The sequence below is a fragment of the Myotis daubentonii genome, chromosome 11 (assembly GCF_963259705.1).
Source record: "Myotis daubentonii chromosome 11, mMyoDau2.1, whole genome shotgun sequence".
Taxonomy (NCBI): Eukaryota; Metazoa; Chordata; class Mammalia; order Chiroptera; family Vespertilionidae; genus Myotis; species Myotis daubentonii.
The window spans coordinates 33266449-33277124 of record NC_081850.1 but is presented as its reverse complement, the minus strand read 5'-3'; the positions used below and the strand labels follow the sequence as shown (position 1 = coordinate 33277124).

Here is a 10676-nt window from a genome sequence, read left to right as displayed (position 1 = left end):
TACTCTCTCCTACCTGCCCTGCCACTTCTTTCCAAAAGAATCCCCTATCCTTAGTCCTGTCCCCTTATTATTGCTGACAGAGGGATTTTCCTATGATTGTAATCTGGGCCACTCATTCTTCTGCTTAAAAAGTTTCCACATTCCCTGGAGCTTTTAGGACAAAGCTAGCGTAGTATTCCAGGCCTTCATTTTCTGACATTGAGTCGCACTTTTCTATAATTTCCCACACTACCTGCACGTCCTGTGCAGTTTCATACCCTCTAGCCTTTGCATATACTCCACCCTCTGTCCGCATCCCCTGTTCCCCTTCTTCACCTTGTCAACTCCTATGTATCTAGACTTCTGCCTCTGGGCAGTCTTCCCCAATTTTCCCCTAGTCTGACTAGATGCCCCTTCCCTGGGCCTCCAGCAGACCCTGTCCCTACTTTGTGGCGTTTACCAGACTACATTGCAATAATGGATTCCACTGTCTCCTCCTCCATCATTCGTTTTTCTCAAAATGTGATTCATGATCTCCCTGTTTCAGAATCACTTGTGATGTTTGTTTAACAAACAGGCTCCTGGGTCTTATCCCAGATCACCAGCTCAGATTCTTTGCAGGACAGAGCCTAGAAATCTGCATTTTGAACATTTCCTGAGATGATTCTAACTTGTACCAAGTGTAAGAACCACCACACTAGACAGGGAAGTGGCCATGCTTTCTTGTACCCCTGCATCTAACACAGTGTGTGGCACAAAGTAAGCTCACAATGAACGTGCTCTGAATGAATGAGTTAATGAGCAGCCCTGGTCAAGGACAACCCAAACGGAAGGCAAATATATTGGGCTGCAGAGATTCCAGGCGCCAGCAGATGGCGCTGTGTCAGCAGAAATGCTTTTCCGTGAAGGGCGGGAAGACAGGAAGTTTTGTTTTACCGGAATTCAAGCCTCAAATGCATAATTGAACTTATTTTTTCCTGTTCAGTTTACCTACCATTGTCCTACTTGCTTAAGTAAATTTATTTCTGAAAGCATGAAGACTTCGAGAAGAAAAATAAGTGGGAGGAGACTGGTTATGGAGGAGAGCTGAGCAGGTAATGAAAGAGATAGGAAAGATATTCTAATGACTCCTATTTCCAGAAAGCTGCTCCCAGCCAGCACTAAGTGTTGTGAAATTACCCAACGCATTCAGAAGACTGTCATTCAGCCAGAGGGTGGAGCCATCCTGTAATTTCTGTTAGTCATCCACTGTTTCATTTATGCGCTGTCAGTGCCTGAGTGACTAACCTTTTAAAATTGTTTCTCTTACATAACAAAGTCTGAAAGCCCAAGTCTTCCTTCTGGGGTGAGTACTTTCTTCTCCTGAGGTGCTGGAAGTGAGCGCACAGTGCAAAAGCCAGGGGCCCCAAAGACAACTCTCCCTCCCCCTCCCAACTTCCCCTCTTACCGCCTCCCCCACACATCCCCGTGCAAATAACTGATAGGGCTGGCCTGGGGCACTGGGAAGACTATCGGGCAAGGCCAGAGCTAAGGCTGAGCTGTTTTCCTCCCAAGGGGGAGCTTTCAGCCAGAGGCCTTCAGGAGGGAACCCAGGGAGGGGCTGGCAGCCTTACCAGCTCTAGGCAAAAGGAAAAGAGTAGTAGACACAAAAGGAGGCAAAACCTCTGCCCTCAGCCCAGTCTCACTCTTACTGGGAAGGCATAAATTTAAAAGCATCCCACGAATTAAGGACGATATGTGGTAGAAATTACTATCAAGTTCTGAATGACCATAAACTAAATGGAAGCCCATAAAAGTAATGAGAGAAGATACAGTTCCCTTTTCCGTTTCCTTTTATTTCTTTTCTTCTTCTTCTTCTTCTTCTTCTTCTTCTTCTTCTTCTTCTTCTTCTTCTTCTTCTTCTTCATCTTCTTCTTCTTCTTCTTCTTCTTCTTCTCCTCCTCCTCCTCCTCCTCCTCCTCCTCCTCCTCCTCCTCCTCCTCCTCCTTCTTCTTCTTCATTGATTTCAGAGAGGAAGGGAGAGGGAGAGAGAGGTAGAAACATCAATGATGAGAGAGAATCATGGATTGGCTGCCTCCTGCACGCCCCCTACTGGGGATCAAGCCTGCAACCCAGGCATGTGCCCTTGATCGGAATCGAACCTGGGACCCTTCAGTCTGCAGGCCGAGGCTCTATCCACTGAGCCAAACCAGCTAGGGCTCCTTTTATTTCTTGAACAATCAAATTTAAAAGTCATTACGTGGGGACCAAACAAGGTTGGTGCTAAGTTTGATCGAGCACTTGCACTCTGGCCTCCTGCGTTCCTCCTTGGGCGACCTAACAGTTGCGACTTCAGGGCCTGCTCCTGGTCACAGCTACAGGCAAGGGCATCCTCCCAGGTTCTCAGTTGAGGTTTAGTTGTCCTCGGGATGAGGGGCTGGCCCACAGCTGCCTTGGAATGGGGTCAGGGACCTGGGGTTTGGGGAGCACCAGGCCGGAGTGTGTCAGGTGCCTGATATTCCTGTCTTTGTCCAATGTCCCTTCTCCCAACCTGGGAAGAAGGGCTGCTCTGGGTCCGAGGGAGCTGTTCCTGGAAGCACGAGAGTGGAGCCTGCCCCAGGTGCAGGCAGCACCCATGGCCTCTAGCCCGACTGAGCACACACAAAAGGCATTCATTGTTGTTGTTGTTCTTAATCCTCACCTGAGGATAGTTTTTCCATTACCTGTTTAGAGAGAGTAGAGGGAAGGGAGGAGGGGGAGAGAAAGAGAGAGAGAGAAACATCAGTGTGAAAGAGACACATCCATTGGTTGCCTCCCATACACACCCCAACCTGGCAGGGGATGGAGCAACTGAGGTACAAGCCCTCAGCCAGGAATCCACCCTCCATCCTTCGGTCCGTGAGCCTAGGCTTCAGCCACTGAGCCAGGGCCAGAGAAGGCATTTTGCAAGCTCTGGGCAGCCTGAGTGATAATGGCAGAAGGTGACAGCCTCACCTGGGTGGCTAAGGTGAGAGTAGCCAGCTGGGGGCAGGTTCCATGCGTCACAGAACACACCTTTCGTGACCAGGGAGCAGATCCGGTTTAGCTTGTTCAGGAAGGGCAGCCGGGAGGGGGGCGGGGAGCCATCCAGCCAGAGGCCTCTCCCCTTGGGACGGTCCTGGCCCACAATGCTGGGCTGGACAGGTTGCCAGCACCAGCCTCAGAATGGGAGGGATGAGCGAGGGGGCTGGCTTTGCCTGTCTGCTCACAGCAGAGAGAGCACATCCTCCAGATCCCAGAGAGGCAGATCTGCTTCCTCCTGACCCAACAGAGAATTGTGGGGGGCGATGCGTCTGCTTGGAAAGGATCCCACCATTGGGGGGATGGAGGGAGGCCTTGCCTTTCTTTCTATTCCTCAGGCAGTCTAGAGAGGGTGGCCCTGTGAGATGGGGGATCCTCGGGAGAAATCCCCTTCTCTCTGCCCCTCTGCTCAAGACCGGGAAAAAGCTGTGGCCAGTCTTTTCCTGCCCTGGAGGCTGTAGAAGATATCTCAACAGGCCAAGGTCAAAGCTGCTCTGGCTGGGTCCCTCGTGCCAGGAAGCTTGGGTTCTCCCTGGGAGAGCTGGGTTTAAGGGGAGGGGTCCGGGAGCCTGCTCTCTGGTGCTGTTAGCGCAGGACTGGTTCCTCCTCCTCCTTAGATGGTTAGATCTAACATAGAACTGTTTTCAATTCCTCAGATTTACTGTTTTCTCATACCTCTTCTCAGAACTGGTGCCAAATTGTTTAAAACAGGAAGTTGGATATGATCCATGATTCAGTCCTTTCCCTACCCCTTCAGATCAAATTCATTAGCAAGTCCTATCATTTCTATTTCTTATATCTCTAATATGACCACTTCCCTCTCTACTGCCACCACAGTAATCCAGAACATCCTCATCTGCTGCCCAGACAACGGTCTCCCCACTTCCTCTTTTAGCCCCCCCCCCCCCCCCCGCCCAATTTACACACCACTCACCAACCAGTAGATTCTCCCTGTGGTTTTGGGGTACAGCACCCTGGTTATTTCCTTCATTGTACTTGTCACAAGTTACATGTTAATTTTGTTCCCTTGATTGTCTGTCTCCCCCACTAGATGGTGGCACCACGGTCAGGGAATCCTGTCTGTTAAGTGCACCATCGTATACTTCCTCCCTACACAGTGCCTGGCCAGGGTAGATAACTAAACAGCTATTAGATGAATAGCATTAGACCAAAGAGTTTAGGTTTGAGTCAGTAAGCAACGAGGAGCTCCCACACATTTAATTAAAAGGACTGATAAAACATAAGGACACATTGGGGGAGGGGAGACATGGAGGCAGCTGGGTGGACATTAATTAAAGTCTTCCTTATTAGTATCTTCCCAGTCGATGGGACAGAAGGTAGTGGCATAAATTCATGTGGAAGGGATGAGAATCCTAGAGATTCTAAAGAAGCAATTGTTAGCTTCTTGAATATGTCAGGAAGAGGCACTGATGTTGTAAGTCTGGTGAACGAGAAAAGTAGCGTTACTTCATCACTTTAAAAAGGAATTGCTCTGCCCTGGCCAGTGTGGTTGGGCGTCGCCCCATGCACCGAGAGGTCACTGGGTTCCATTCCAGGTCAGTGAACATGCCCTGTTTTGGAGACTCCATTGCTGGTAGGGGACATGCAGGAGGCAGCCAATTGATGTTGAACTTTCACATCGATGTTTCTCTCTCTCTCCCGCTCAACTCTCTCTGAAAATCAATTAAAAATTTAAAAAAATATTTTTAAAATAGAATTGCTCAACATTTTATTTATTTTTTTGTAAGTAGACTTATTTCTTTTTTAAAAATATATTTTTATTGATCTCAAAGAGGAAGGGAGAGGAAGAGAGAGATAGAAATATCAATGATGAGAGGGAATCATGGATTGGCTGCCTCCTGCATGTTGGACTGAGACCACAACCCAGGCATGTACCCTTGACCGGAATCGAACCTGGGACCCTTGGGTCTGCAGGCTGACGCTCTATCCACTGAGCCAAACCAGCTAGGGTTGCTCAATATTTTAGACATGTTGAATTTAAAATGACATATATTGGCAATGGGCCACTGAAAACAGCCAAGCTGTTTTGACAATTTGGTTAGCCATGAAATAGTCACAGGGTTTATTATTCTTGATTTCCTTATCTGTAAAGTCATGGAATTGAAATAAACTCTATAATTGTAGCAGAAAATAAAGAGCTAAAGCTTTAAAATTCTAAATCCTGTTGAACAAACAAATTTTAATGGCACAGCCAAACAATTTTGTTACATCAAACATGACCATTAACAAGTATGCCATTATCTGTTGAATAGACAAATATTTTAATTATAGAGTACCTGTCAGAGCTGATTTACTTTCTACTTATGTATATTTTTCTGTGTTTTCTAAATTTTCTGTGGCAGCATGTATTTTTTTACAATTGAAAAAAAAGTAGGACACATTTTTTAAACAAGAAAATAAAAGACTCACTGTGTTAACTTTTGAATGAATACCTTTGGGGTAACCACTTGCCTTTACACACCAAACATGTGTAAGCACAGAAGTTACTGAATGTTCCCAGAAATCACTGGAAATTTCCCTCCAAGAAATACACACATGTTGATGTTTCTTGGAATTTCTTACAGCTGGTTTCCCTTCTCTGGTTTCAGACTGTCTTGGTCCCCAAAATCACTGGGTTGCAATTATACAGTAAGTCCATTGTTCCAGTACTTCTCCCTGGAGGCAAAACGCAGGGATTTGTCTTTTTTTGTTGTTGTTATTATAGTTCCTGACCTAACTATTAGCTTTTCTTCTCAAGGTGGTTTTGATCTCTTAGAGGACTGTCACATCAAAAATGTCTTTTATAGTTTTCATTTTTACTAAGGTACGGCTTTCATTCCAGTGGCAACCAGCTTGGGAAGGGAGTGGTGGTGGGTGGGGAGAATATGGCAGGGGGAGGGTAGAAACTAGTGCATGCCAAATTCAATCTTCTTGGTTATTAGACTAAAGAATGGCCCCAAGGTGAGTGACTGGGAAAGATAATGGTCTGGAAATAATGACATTAAGGAATAGTGCAAAAACAGTATATTTCCCCAAGAGTAGAAGGTAGTGTGGTATGCTACGTCTTTGTAGCAAGAGAGATTAAATTTACTCATAGAATCAATGCATTTCAAGAAGAGAGAGAAAGAAGTCAACTTGGTATACAAAGAACTTTTAAAAAATTAGAGATATTGGAAAATGGAGCATGCTGCATAAACAGTTGACATAAGCTATCCCTCTATGTGGGTTTTCAAGAAGCTTCTGGAAGACTACTCTCTGGGAATGGCACAGGGGCTGTGCGTTGGATAGAGCATTGAACTTGCTCATCTCGAAGATCCTATCAAGCTCTGAAAACCAATGATTCCATGAATAATTAATTACTTAATTAGTCTATAAACTGATATTTATCCCACAGGTGATGTACACTGTTCTTTTAGTTACATAATCATTTGGTACTTCTGTGTGATTTTGGAGGTACATTTTTCCAATCTCTTCAACTGCATTGAAACCTTGGGTCTCCATAATGTAGATTCTTTAATGTTATAGTCAGGACATTAGATTCTTTAATGTTATAGTCAGGACAAGCTGGGTTATGTTACAATAACACGCAATCCCCAAATCTCAGTAGCTTAAAAGGTCTATTTCTCACTCAGCTCACGTTCACGGTGGATTGACTTCTGCATCATATTTGTCTTCACTACAGGATCCAGGCTGATGGAGCACCTATAACTGGAAACGTGCTGGTCGCCATGGCAAAGGAAAAGAGGAGTTTCTGCTTGAAAGCGACACTGCCCAGGGTCAGAAGCATTGTTTTAAGGAGCAAATCAAAATGACTGATAATGTAAAGAGCATATAACTTATCATTTTAAAGCACTTAGACGTGGATAGAACTTCTAAATGCTTCACTGGAATTGGAACAGTTTATTCTTTGTTCTCTTTATTCTCAGAGCACAGAAGGTTATAGGCCTCAGAGTTAAGATCTAGTTCTTACTCAATGGTTAAGGAAAGGCAGCTAACAAGATGGAAACTAACAAGAATCCATGTATCATTATCGGGTGAGTTTCCCAATACAGAGCTTTATAACAGGTATTGATTCCAAATCTATAGCAATATTGTAGGTCTCATCCTTGGGGTAGCTGGACAGAGTCTTGGGGTGGGGAAACTCCTGAGCCTATTGTCTTTGGTAATGACTAGCCTCACTCTTCTACTCCTGAATGCTATTGCTAATAATAATTACAAATATTATTATTTTATATGTGCTGGCAAGAAACACTGGCTAGAGCAATGGTTACTATATTCTGGAGACTAATACTAGCTTATGAGCATGTCTTTACCAACCTAGAAAAGTGAGAAAAATAACTAATGTTTAATTAGTGCAATTGACTGGATGTTTATGTTCCCTCAAAATTCATATGTTGAAATCTTGACCTAATGTGATAGTATTTGGAGACTTTGGGGGGGGTAATTAGGTCAAAAGTGTGGAGCCCTCAAGAATGAGATCAGTGCCCTTTTAAGAAGAGGCCTAATGGAAGAATGTACTTACCAAGAACCCAATCATGCTGGCATCTTCATCCCAGCCTTCAAGCCTCCAGAATGTGAGAAATAAATATTGGTTGTTTAAGCCACTCAATTTGTGGTGATGTGTTAGAGCAGCCCAGAATAAGACAGTGAGTAATGTTTGCATAAAACTTTTTAATTCAAAAGGCTGTACTTGATTTCAAAATTATATCCTTACTGTTTTTGAGAGAAAAAAAATTTTTTGTAAATTAAAAATACACCAAAATACTGCTTATTACCTATCAGATTGACAAAAATTCAAAAGCTAAACATTAATAGCCCGGCCAGTATGACTCAGTGGTTAAGCATCAACCTATGAACCAGGAGGTCAAGGTTCGATTCCCTGTCAGGCACATGCCTGGGTTGAGGCTTGAGCCCCAGTGGGGGTGTGAAGACGGCAGCTCTAATTCTCTCTCATCATTGATGTTTCTATAGCTCTCTCTCCATCTCCCTTCTTCTCTGAAATCAATTAAAATATAAATATAAATATATATATATATTTTTAAGTTTAACCAAATAATCTTTTGGTGAGGCTGTTAACTGACAGTACTTTTATATGTTGCAGGTGGGAATGTAAAATAATATGATTTGCATGAAAAAGAATTTAGCAATATCTAGAAAAATTATATGTGTATTTACACTTTGACCCAACCATCCTGCTGTTAGAAATGTCTCCCAAAGTTATACTGGCAAAATAGATATGAGATGAGCTATTAATTGCTCTAGTGTCATGGTAACAAGACACTGGAGATGCCCATTTTTTAGTGGGCTGTTGAATAAGAAATGGCCCACCCACACAAAGGAAGCTGTAAAGAAAATAAGAAATAACTGTGTGTACTGCTATGGAGTGAATTCTAGGATATGTGTTTGCCTGTTGCAAATCAACATGAAGAAAATTGTGTGTACTATGTTACTACTTATCTAAGAAAACTGAAGGGGGAGGGGATAAAATTACAGATATATGCATATATTTTTTAAAAGGCTAACCCAAAATTAAAAAAAGCCGTCCTCTATAGGAGAGAGCGATCAGGGTAGAGAGGACAGGGATAGTAGCTACATTTTTTCTCTATATACTTTGTTTGGTAAATATGTCTTATTTTGTAAATTTTACATAATTATGAAATAAAGTTAAATTAAAAAATAAGTCCCTGAACATTAGAATCAAAATGAAACAAATGAGTCTAACTCTATATTGAGTAGATGCCATAACCACAGAGAGAGGAACTATTTCAAGTACTTAAAAAAACACACCAGTAACTTCACTATATATTCTTTATGGAGTATACCCAAATAACAAAAAATATTATAAACTTTTTTAGACTGTAATCATATTGTTGGTGGTAGAGGCAGTATTGTTGATCTAAAACTGTTTCTTGTGTGTGTTTTCTAGGATAAAGCAATTGGGCAATTATATTGAGGTATTTGGGAACCAAGATTTTTGCTATGGGAACAAAGATATACAAATGTAAGAACAGTGAGGTTCATTTAAATACCTTGAATCCTACCCTAGCCGGTTTGGCTCAGTGGACATTGGTTGCAGGCTCAATTCCCAGCCCTGGTGTGTGGGAGGCAACCCATGGACATGTTTCTCTCTCTCTCTCTCTCTCTCTCTCTCTCTCTCTCTCTCTCCTCCCTTCAACCCCTCCCTCCTAAAAATCAATGGAAAAATATCCTTGGGTGAGAATTAACAAAAACACTTAGAATCCTGAATTTGAATTGGAAGTACAACTATGAACTCACAGTATATTTTGTTGTTATTTTTTTTGTGTTTTTTTCCACAGTATATTTTATCTTAAATAAAGAAAAAAGTATTTTCCTGCTTTATCTATTGAAAAAGCCTAGAAACAAGAACAAAATAGCAAAGAGTACCCAGATTATGGCATCTAATTACCACTTCCCACTAAAAGAAATCAGAGCTTCTTGGAAAAATGGCTGGTTCCATATTTGAAACAGAAAACATACAAGTTGAGCCTGGAACATCATGACATCCAAGAAAACAAGAAAGTTATCAAGGAATCCTTAAGTCATGCAAAAAGGCTGAGCAATCCAAGAGAAAGAATGACCTAGTCTCAGAAGTCATCCTGTCATTTCTGCCATATTGTATTCACTAGAAGTGAGTCACTAAGTCCAACCCACACTCAAGGGAAGGGAAATTAGGATCCACCTATTGACGGGAGTTTCGAAAAATTGGTGGACATATCCTAAAACCACCACAATTGGTCTCCTTTTTTTCTTTTGCTTTTATCTGCTTATGGCATCCTAAAGTGATAGAAACTCTAGTCTCAGAAATTTATCCTAATATGAAAAAGACTGCAGTCAGTTTTCAATATGTTGGGGGACTGTAACCTACATTTTTCTCATGAGATTAAGGTGTCTCCTTACTTATTATCAGGAGAGTCAAACTAAAAGGAATATATATATATATATATAGCTAATATGCTAAGTGTCTGACCGTCTGACCAGTTGCTATGACATGCACTGACCACCAGGGGGTAGATGCTCAACACGGGAACTGCCATGATGCGCACTGGCCATTTACAGAGAAACAGCACCATGGACCTGGGGCCTACAAAGCAACACTCAACTTCCCCCAAGTGGGACACAGGCCCCGCCAAAACCCTGGAGTGACACCCCACCAAATTGCAGCTGATGCTGCCAAGACCCCATGGCACAAAATGCCGCCCACAGCCCAACCCAGCCCAGCCCAACCCAGAAAGGGTTGGTAATGACGTCATGTAGCAACGCCTGGCTTCCTCTCCCTAGCGACAACTAGCCTCCTTGCAGTTTCTTCAGCCCGGAAACACGACTTGCTTTATAGCCACGTGCAAACATTTCACACTTTAATCAAATGTCTGTGAAGTGTTTTCCCGTGCCTCATCTCATTTGATCCTCACAGAATTCCTGGAGTAGGTATATAGGGGACTTGGTGGAACCCTATTTTCTTTTCATTAGCCAGAAAATGGAGACTTAGAAAGTTTAGAAACTTGACCCAACTGAAAAGATGTAAGAAATGGTGGACCTTGAAAATGACTTCAGGTTTTCTCACTGCGTAGAATATAGTCAAACACTACTGCAGTTAAGAATTTCACCCTTTGTTCTCCCTGCGTGATCTACAATAATAA

At 42.8% G+C, this 10676-nt stretch overlaps 1 long non-coding RNA gene across 1 annotated transcript; it reads left to right on the top strand.

Annotated features, from left to right (window-relative positions):
• Window positions 1–9250, top strand: LOC132211939 (uncharacterized). The gene is made up of 3 exons (XR_009447603.1): window positions 1–1073; window positions 1298–1324; window positions 6701–9250. It is a non-coding gene; the product is annotated as an uncharacterized LOC132211939 (long non-coding RNA).
• Window positions 9251–10676: the final 1426 nt, after the last annotated feature.